The 8,931-nt window shown below is 53.2% G+C and overlaps 1 long non-coding RNA gene across 1 annotated transcript; it reads left to right on the top strand.

The window, feature by feature from the left end:
* The first annotated feature begins 2,769 nt into the window (after positions 1-2,769).
* On the top strand, positions 2,770-5,128 carry LOC120762466 (uncharacterized). Its single transcript, XR_005703909.1, has 3 exons — positions 2,770-2,894; positions 4,145-4,349; positions 5,069-5,128. It is a non-coding gene; the product is annotated as an uncharacterized LOC120762466 (long non-coding RNA).
* Positions 5,129-8,931: the final 3,803 nt, after the last annotated feature.

Here is an 8,931-nt window from a genome sequence, read left to right as displayed (position 1 = left end):
CTCAGGGCCGGGGCTGGGGAAAGCAGCAGCTGCTCTTAGCCCGAGCCTGGCTTTGCCGGACTGAGGAGCTGTCAGCCCGGCCGGGGCCGCATCCTGCATCCCCCACCCTGCTGGGGCTCCTGCTGCTCCTTGGCCGCTGCTCCGAGCAGTCCCAGCCCTGCCAGCTCCTCTCCAAATCCTCTGGGCACCTCAGAAGCTCGGGCCCCTCTGGAAGACACAAATCTCCCACTAAAATTTCTGTGCTGCCCTCCCTCCTCTGGACTTCACACCCATTTGTTTGGCTCTGTTTCACGGGCTCATCCCCGGCTGAATTAATGATTGTGCGGTCACCTTTAGGGATAAAAATATTAATTTTACTGCTCCCCAGAGCTCTCTGGCTGTATCCTCTCCCCAAGGCAGGGCTCGGCTCCCGCTCCCCCACGGATCAACCTCTTCATGAACCAACAACCGAAATGCAAATCCTGTAACAAAAACTGTCGCTTCCAGCAGCCCTGGCAAGGCTCTCCTCAGCCCTGGGGAGGTTTCTGCAGCAACCCCATCCTGCCTTTTCTCTCCCGAGTGGAATTCTCTGGGAGAGCGGAGGACACGGGTGGTTCCAGCCCTGTGACACCCCACTGAGTCACCCCCACCTCCCGGAGGAGGGCACCGAGCTTTTGCAAGGAGAATTTACATGAAACTGCCCAGGGCAAACAGCACACGAGGGAAACGGGGCTTGCAAAACCCTCTGCTGCCATTCCCGTTCCCTTTCCCCATTCCCCGTGCTCTCGGGTTGCTGACACGCTGCCCGTGATCCCGACGGTGCTCCCGGAGAAGGCTTTTGGGCAGTTGGGAAGAGCAGCTCCCATTGCCAAGGAGCTGCAGCCTGAGGAGGCTCCTTGGAGCAGCTCTGTCCCTCTCAGCCTGGGCTGACCCCGGGCACTGCCCAGGGAATCGCCCAGGGAATCTCCCAGAGGGGCAGGAAACCAGATAAAAACCACCCAGAAAGGAGGCTCTGTAGGAGAATTTGATCCATGAATTCAGCAGATCAGAAAAATCTCCTTTTTTTTTTTGCCCATACTCTCTGCACTGGGGCCAAATTTACCCCCAGCCAAAGCAGCACCCCTGAACATTCTCCCAACACGTTCTCCTTTTCCTGCTGCTCTCCTCTTTGCCCTGATCTCCCCCATTCCATCCCTCCTTTTTCTCCCACTTCCATTGGAAGTATTTTACACAACAGAGCTGCAGCGCGTGAGGAGCTCGGGGGAACGGGAAGAAGAGCACAGGGAAGGAAAGCCAAACTCCCACTCAGGCAGCACCAGTGACCCAGCAGGGCCAGGGAGGAGGAGGATGGAGTGGGCCTCAGAAACGCCAGTGAGATTTATCCCCTTCTCCAGGGGAGGAGCAGAGTGGGTATCAGGAAAAAAATCAGAAAAAAGAGTGGCCAGGCATGGGAATGAGATCTCAGGGAGGTGGTGGAGCCTGGTGTGGCAGCGGGGTGTGGTTCAGTCTCTTCCACCCTCGGGGATCCTGGGGTTCTGTGATCTGCAAGGCAGACAGGGGGCAAGGAGAGGCCGTTCCCTTCTCTTTTTGGGGGGATCCAGCTCACCTGGAGCACCTGTGTGGCTCATTTTGATAGCTGGAACCAGCCACCCTCAGCGGGAGCAGCCCCAGAGCAGCTCTGGGGCCGTCCCCGTGCAGGGACACTGACTCAGGATCATCACCTCTAATTACTGAGTGCCTCACACGCCGGGTTTCGCCCTGGCCCCAGCTCCTTCTCCTTTCCCAAGGAGGTGGAAGGTGAGCGGGAGGAATCCCTCCTGTTTCAGGGACAGGGAAGTGCTGCCCTTATCCCCAGCAGGGATCCCACAGCGCTGCCCCAACAGCTCAGGGAGCACTTGCAAAATCGACCTCGAAATCAGCTTCAAAATCAGCCTCGAAATACTTCAAAGTCAGCTTCAAAATCAGCCTCAAAATCAGCATTAAAATCACCCTTGTAATACTTCAAAGTCAGCTTCAAAATCAGCCAAGGGCATGAAGGGCGAAAGGGGAAAAATCCAGGAAGAAGAGGGAAGAGGAACTCGAGCTGTTTTCCTCATGTGATGTTATTTGGGGCGCTCAGATGAAATCACTCGAGAGGAATCACATCAGGGACATGTCCCCAGCCCGAAAATGTCGTGTTCATCAGTGAGGGGCTGTGAAAGGGGGTTAGGAGACACCAGTCCCCCACAGGGTCATGGCCCTTCGTGTTCCAGCTTCTCCCCAGCAGGATCAGCAGCTAAATTGGAGAATTTTTACGAGGATGTTCCCTGTCTGGGATTTTTTCACATTTTTTGGAGCTGTTTGGCCTTCAGGAGGAGCCTGGACCAGAGCTGGGAGCAAGATTGGAGGTTCCTCCACGTTTCCAGGGCTTCTGCAAGGACTGCTCACCATTGCAAGGGACACGGAGACGCACAGAACTCGATGTCCAGCCCACGGATTCCTCAGGGACGTGGTGCCCACTGCCCATTTTAACCCCTTAAACCCGGGGTCACCTCTTTATTTCCACCGTTTCTGTCCAAGGCTGGGCAGGTAGGAGGAAGTGTCTCTATCAGTGAAACCTCCAGGGGGGTGTGGACGTGTGAGCTGGACGGGGAGGAGGGAATATTTGCATTTACCTCATCAGACCCCGGGTATAAAACGGGCTGGGGAGGCGTGAGGCTTTCTCAGTTCCTGGGGGCAGGTGGGCGAGGAGGAGGAGGCACCAAAGGGGGTCATGGCAGCTCTGCTCCTCCTGGCACCGCTGCTGCTGCTGCGGACGGTGGCTGGCGAAACACAGCCAGAGGTGGAAGTGTGCCTTCGGCTCTGGAATGCCACCGAAGGGAATTTCTCTGTGGAAACGACGCCCGACACTTACCAGGCCAACACAACCTACGTGGGTAAGGCACAGATCCGTCCTCCCTGGCCATCTCTGCCCCTGACTCCGCTGCTCTCCTGACTCCTGCGCTGCTCTCAGAGGTGCTCAGACTGGGGGAGGTGTAACATCCTTTTCTACTTCTCTTATTTTTCATTTCGGGCAGGAGACAGGTAAACAGCGCTGTTGTCACCTCTTTGTTCCTGTTTCACTGTTCTGTTCTCTACGCTGAGCTGCTCTCTACAGCTCAACCCCAAATCCTCCTTCGCTCCTCAGGGTGATTTTTTCCCTCCCTTCGTCTTTTCCGCCTGAGCTTGCACAGAAGGAGCGGAACGCTCTTGAAAAGGCAGAACTCGGGGGAGTCCTTCTGTGGTTTGGTTCCCTTCCCTCCTCCCGGCCACTCTGCCCTTCTCAGTGGCTGCACAAAGGGGAAGAGCTCGCTGTGATGCTGACAGACGTTCGGCACCCGTCCTAGGAAATGGATCTCAGGCTGCAGAAGGATGGGGTGATCTGTCTAGTCCCTGCCAACAAGCCTCCCTCTGCCCCAAAACACCTCCGAAACAGGGGAGGGGAGACATCCTGATCCCTTCCCTCATCTCTGGCCCAAGCAGCACCCACAGCAGTGGGTTGGAGGTTTTTTTTGGTTTTCTTTTCATTTTCTCACTGCTGTTATTCCAATTGTTTTGAGGACGGAATTGAGGTTTGATGCCTGGCACCAGCCCCTGGAGGTTCTGAGGGGCTGAGGGCTGCCCAGAGGATCCTTTTCCAGCCCTTCCATTGGCGTGGGATGCAGAGGGCTCTGGTTTCACTGCCGGGGCTGGTACCTGCAGCAGCAGGGGCTGAGCCCGGTGTGCCAGCGGTTCTGGGACAGGGAAAGGGGTTTTTGTCATGTTCACAGGGCAGAGCAGTGCAGGAGCAGGTAAAGGGGATTTTCCTCCCGTTTTGGGGCAGTTAAAGTGGTTTTTCCTCCTGTGTTGGGGCAGAGAAGTTCTGGGGCACATAAAGGGGATTTTCCTCCTGTGCTCAGGGCAGGAAAAGGAGTTTTTCCTCCTGTATTGGGGCAGAGAAGTTATGGGGTGGATAAAGGAGTTTTTCCTCCAATTTTGGGGCAGGTAAAGGGTTTTTTCCCCTGTGCTGGGGTCAAGCACCCTCTGTGCAGGCTGCTGGTGCAGCTGTCACCACGAGTGTCACGCAGGGTGACCTTTTGGAAACCCTGAGGGCTCGGGGTCCTTGCAGGGCAGAAATCTCACTTTGTCCAACCTTCTCCGTTCCCAGTGACCATAAAGGACGGCAGAAACCACAGCAACAGCTCGGGCCATTACCTGCTGCAGGCCCTGTCCCCACAGAACACCTCGGTGGGGCGGTGGCCGGCGGCACCCACAGAGAGCTGCAGCTCTCTGGACACTGCGGTGTTGAAGATCCCCGAGAACAGAACCCTCTGGGCGTCCCCAGTCAGCAGCCTGAGCTCTGTGCAAATAAGGTGAGGATCTGCTCCCTTTCTGTCCCCTCCAGCTGGGACAGAACCCGCAATCAGCCCTTCCTCCAGAGCACGGGCTGAGAAAAATCTCCGGAGCCCCCTGCGTTTCCTCTCTCCTCTGCCGAGGAAAACTGTGCTGGAGAAATCCAGGGGTGCTCTGGGAGTCTGCAGATGCTCCCCCGAGTAGAAATGCAGATTAATTCCGTGGAAATGGCCCGGCTGAACGCTTCCATTAGCGCTGATGGGAAATGTTTGTCCAAGGGCAGCAGAGCCCTGCCCAGCCTCACCTGCGGGCAGGAAGGACACCCCAGCCCCTGGCAGGAGCGGCTCTAATTGCAGGGAGCAGATAGCTCCCAGTTAATTGCCACCCTGCCGCCCGGCATCCCCATCAGAGCCCAGAAATGCGGTGGAGAAACAATTCCAGATGTTAAAAATACCCCCAAAACCTCAGAGTGGCTGGAGGGGAACACAAATGAGCAGAGGATGGCTCCAAAATTCACAGAATTCACAGAATCACCAAGTCAGAAGAGACCTCCGAGATCATCGAGTCCAACCCAGCCCCAACACCTCAATTAAACCCTGGCACCGAGTGCCACATCCAGTCTGTCCTTGAACACATCCAGGGATGGAGCACTCCTGTCCCTTCATCCGCTTCCAGTGTCCCCTTTCCATCCCCAAGCGAGACTCAGCCTCTCTCCTTTGAACTTGTTCTCCTCCCGCAGGGTCTATCTCATCCTCCCTGGTAACACCACCGAGTTCCAGACCTTCTTGCTGAACAGAGGTAAATAATCTTCATTCCCAACCCCTGGGGAAGGATGCACCAAGCAGAGGCTCCGCTGGTGCTCGGGGCTTTGGGGAGAGGCCGAGAGGGATCAGGGTGCCTGGAGCTGAGGGATACCCCGTATCTCCCACAGGCAGGCAAGGACAGAGGGGTTTCAGCTTATAATTCCAGTTTAAAACCTTTTCAAGCCTCCTTTTTGCCTTAAGGGATGTGAAACAGCTACGAACCAGAGGCCAGGCTTCTTTATTTCTGCAGGGCCTGGCACAGGGATGGATGGGGAGCTGTGGGGAGTGGTTCTGGTACCCACGGAGTGCCAGAGGAGGATGATGCTGCACTCAGACATCCCAGCCCTCCGCAGAGAGGGTTTGACCCCTCCCTTCTGGGAGATCAGAACACGAGGAGGTCTGAGACCTGGAGAAGGTCCCAGCCGCTCCTTTGCCTTAGTAATCGATGCTTTTATCCTCCGTTTCAGGGGCAGAGAGCACCAAGCTGCCCCCCAGCACCACGCTGCCCTCCAGCGCCACGGTGCCCCCCAACTCCACGGTGCCCCCCAACTCCACGGTGCCCCCCGAGTCCACGCTGCCCCCCAGCACCACGCCCAGCTCGGTGTGCAGGGCTCAGAGCGGCTCCCTGCTCCCCGCTGCCCTGCTGCTGCTCACGGGCACCCTGCTCTCCTAGAGCGGGGCGCCCGCCTGCGCCGCCCCTTCCCCTCCACGGAGAGACGGGGCCCCCTGATCCACTCAGGAAAGTGTTCCTCGGGGTGCCTTAGGGCCACCAGCGCCCTTCCACGGGAAATTATCCAGCTGATCCTCCCCCTGCTCCCCCGGCCCACAACCTCCGCACGAAGGAGATGTGTCATGGCAGAGATCCCTCTGGCACGGGTTTTCAGGCACAAAGATGGGGGAGCGCGCCCCATTTAACGGCGGATCCACGATCTCCTCGGCGCCTGGGGCTCTGTGAAGCACAAAGCGCCTGCAGAGAGGAGAAGTCCTGCTCCTCTCAGGGCACCACAGCTGCGGAGAAGCTCCAGGAGAGCTGCGGGTTTGCATCTCCATCCCCTCCTGGCACAGCCCCCACCGCTCAGGGAGCGGGGAAGGGAAACCCTGCCCCAAAAATCCACCTGGAAGCCTCCAGGGCAAGCCCAGGGAAAAGCAGCGTGCTGCGCCGGGGGAGCGGGGCAGGCTGGACATCCTCCGCACCAAGCCCCAGGAATTTGTGCTCCAGGTTGTTATTTGGTCCAAAATCCCCTGAATTTTGTTCTTTCAGCAGATGACAAAGTTTCTCTTTGTTCTCCCTCTATTTCATTTTTATTTTGCTGGAAAGGCAAGGTGGGCATTTTTTGTTTCTTTTTTTTTTTTTTTTTTTTTCCCTTTTAAATCAACCTCTGATTTCTGTGTGGGCCAATGGAAGTCTTGATTTTATTGTTGTTGTTCATATTTTTTTTTTTTTAATGGGCAAAACATTTATTTAGAAGTTTTCCAACTTGCGGGAAGCTTTTTTTTTTTTTTTTTTTTTTTTTTTTTCCTTAAGCCAATCTCAATAAAAGAAGGAATTAAAAATCGGTTTTTGCGCCTCCCATTATTTCCTGGCTTCGTTGTGACGTTGGGGAGGGTTTGAAATGATCCTAGAATATTTGACTTTGATCCCAGAGATGAGCACATAAAAGAACAAACAGAGGTGAGGCCTGAGCTCTGCAATCCACGAGGTGACCCAGAGGTTTTTTGGGGGGAAGGGTGAGGAACAGATTTAATCCTCTTGTTCTTCCTCCTCGGGAGGCTGAGCCCCAAACCACAACAACACTGCAGATCTGAAGAAGAGCCCTGGATTCAAACCGCCCTTCCCAGCCAAAATCACCTCATTCCTGCTGAATAAATCCTAATTCCCAAGAGATTGAGGAGCTGGGAATAAAGGAGCCTGAACACTTAACATGGGAGCTGAGCACTGCAAGAAAAAATTGTACCTGTCCCTTTACACTTCTCAGGAATTCAGGAAAAAATTGTACCTGTCCCTTTACACTTCTCAGGAATTCAGGAAAAAATTGTACCTGTCCCTTTACACTTCTCAGGAATTCAGGAAAAAATTGTACCTGTCCCTTTACACTTCTCAGGAATTCAGGGAAAAAAAAAAAATATGTGCCTGCCCATTTACATTTCTCAGGAATTTGAAAGAAAATTTTCCCTGCCCATTTATATTTCTCAGGCACTCGGACATCAGGTCTAAGAGGGAATTTTTTTTAAAATTCCCACAGAACTGTCTGAAATGTTATCAGTACAAGCTGACAGTTGTGATTGAACACCTGCTGGGGCTGATTCGGCTTTTGGGTTGAGGTTTCACTCAACTCCTGCTTGTTCAAATTGTGCAAAAGCCATGGTTTGCCTCAAAAAAAATTTAAAAAAAAAATAAGGTAATTCTCCCTCCCATGCCCTCGGTGTAAATTCCAGTTTTTTCATCCTGATTTCCTGATGGGTTGTGGAGGAGTTGGGTTGGAAAGCCAGAATTCCACGGATGAATTCTGCAGTGCTGCCTTCATGGAATGTTCCTGCAGAATTTCGGAGAAATGAATTTTTTTAGTGCCCAGCCATTAAAATTGGCATCTGTTTAGCAGGCAGGGTAATTAGCAGAGATAGGGACGTGCTTTATCTCCTGCTCCTCCAGTGCACAACACACAATAAAATCCTAATTAGTGCTGGAAATTACTGCTCAATTCCAATCTCTTTGTTGATCCATCTATCTCCTGAGATTACAGCCTCGGATAAGAAATATGAAATTGCATTTAAATATCCCTGTGGCACCTCCCACGTCCCAGATTATCCCGAGGTGGCTCCTGCTGCTTTGTCCCACCCATGAGTCTCATCAGTGGCATTTTCATTAATTTTCACTCTATTGAGCAGCAAAAATGAACATTCCCTTCCACACCCCTGTCTCTTTTCCATGCTAAAAACTCAATTCACAAACACAACCAGGCAGAACTCTGGCTCTAAGATCTCCCAGATGAGCTCTGAGGCCAAACTCTTCAGGCCACCTCTCTGAAATCCTGAGTTAACCGTGAGCAGAAAGCTGTTACTGGCAGTACTGAGCTCTTAAAACATTGATTAATCATAAACAGAGTGACTACAGCTGGATAAAACCCCATTAAAATTTTTCCCACCCTTCCACTGACTTCCTGCAATCCCTGAAGTTTTAATTGTTGTGCCGCGTCACCTCAAAAAAAAAAAAAAAAAATCAGCAGAACAACCCCAGTTTTTGGATTAAAGGTGATTTCTGTTAAAACATATTCCTGTGGGTGTCACAGGAGGAATTCTGGGGAACAACACGACATTTGGGTTAAATTTGCTCAATTTCCATCCCACCAAAACCCCACTGCTGCAGAGTGAGATGGGGTTTTAGCCCTGGGTCTCTTCTTGGCTGCATTCCTGGTGGAAATATCGCTGAGCTTCCTCTCTCAGCAGGGCCAGGGAGAACAGAGAGAGTCAGGAGACACCTGCAGACCTGGGCCACAAACATTTGGCCCAGAGGTGCCCTGAACTGGGACAGAGCTGTTGAATCCTTTGCCACATTCACTGAATTTTCAGGTAAATCTACGGGTGGACACTGAGTGTTCCAAACCAGTGTACAGATAATTAAAGGGGAAAAGCCACTAAATTCACCCAAAAACTTCTATTTTATCACGTGACAGGAAGGCAGAGCTGGGGCTCTGAACACAACCGGGCACATTTCCCTTCACAATTCCCCTGCCAGTCACCTTTCTGTGCACTAAAGCTGGAAGCCTGGCTCCTACAGCCTCTGCTGGGATCAGCTGTGACC

The sequence above is a fragment of the Hirundo rustica genome, chromosome 23 (assembly GCF_015227805.2).
Source record: "Hirundo rustica isolate bHirRus1 chromosome 23, bHirRus1.pri.v3, whole genome shotgun sequence".
NCBI lineage: Eukaryota > Metazoa > Chordata > Aves > Passeriformes > Hirundinidae > Hirundo > Hirundo rustica.
This window is presented reverse-complemented; position numbering and strand designations above follow the sequence as displayed.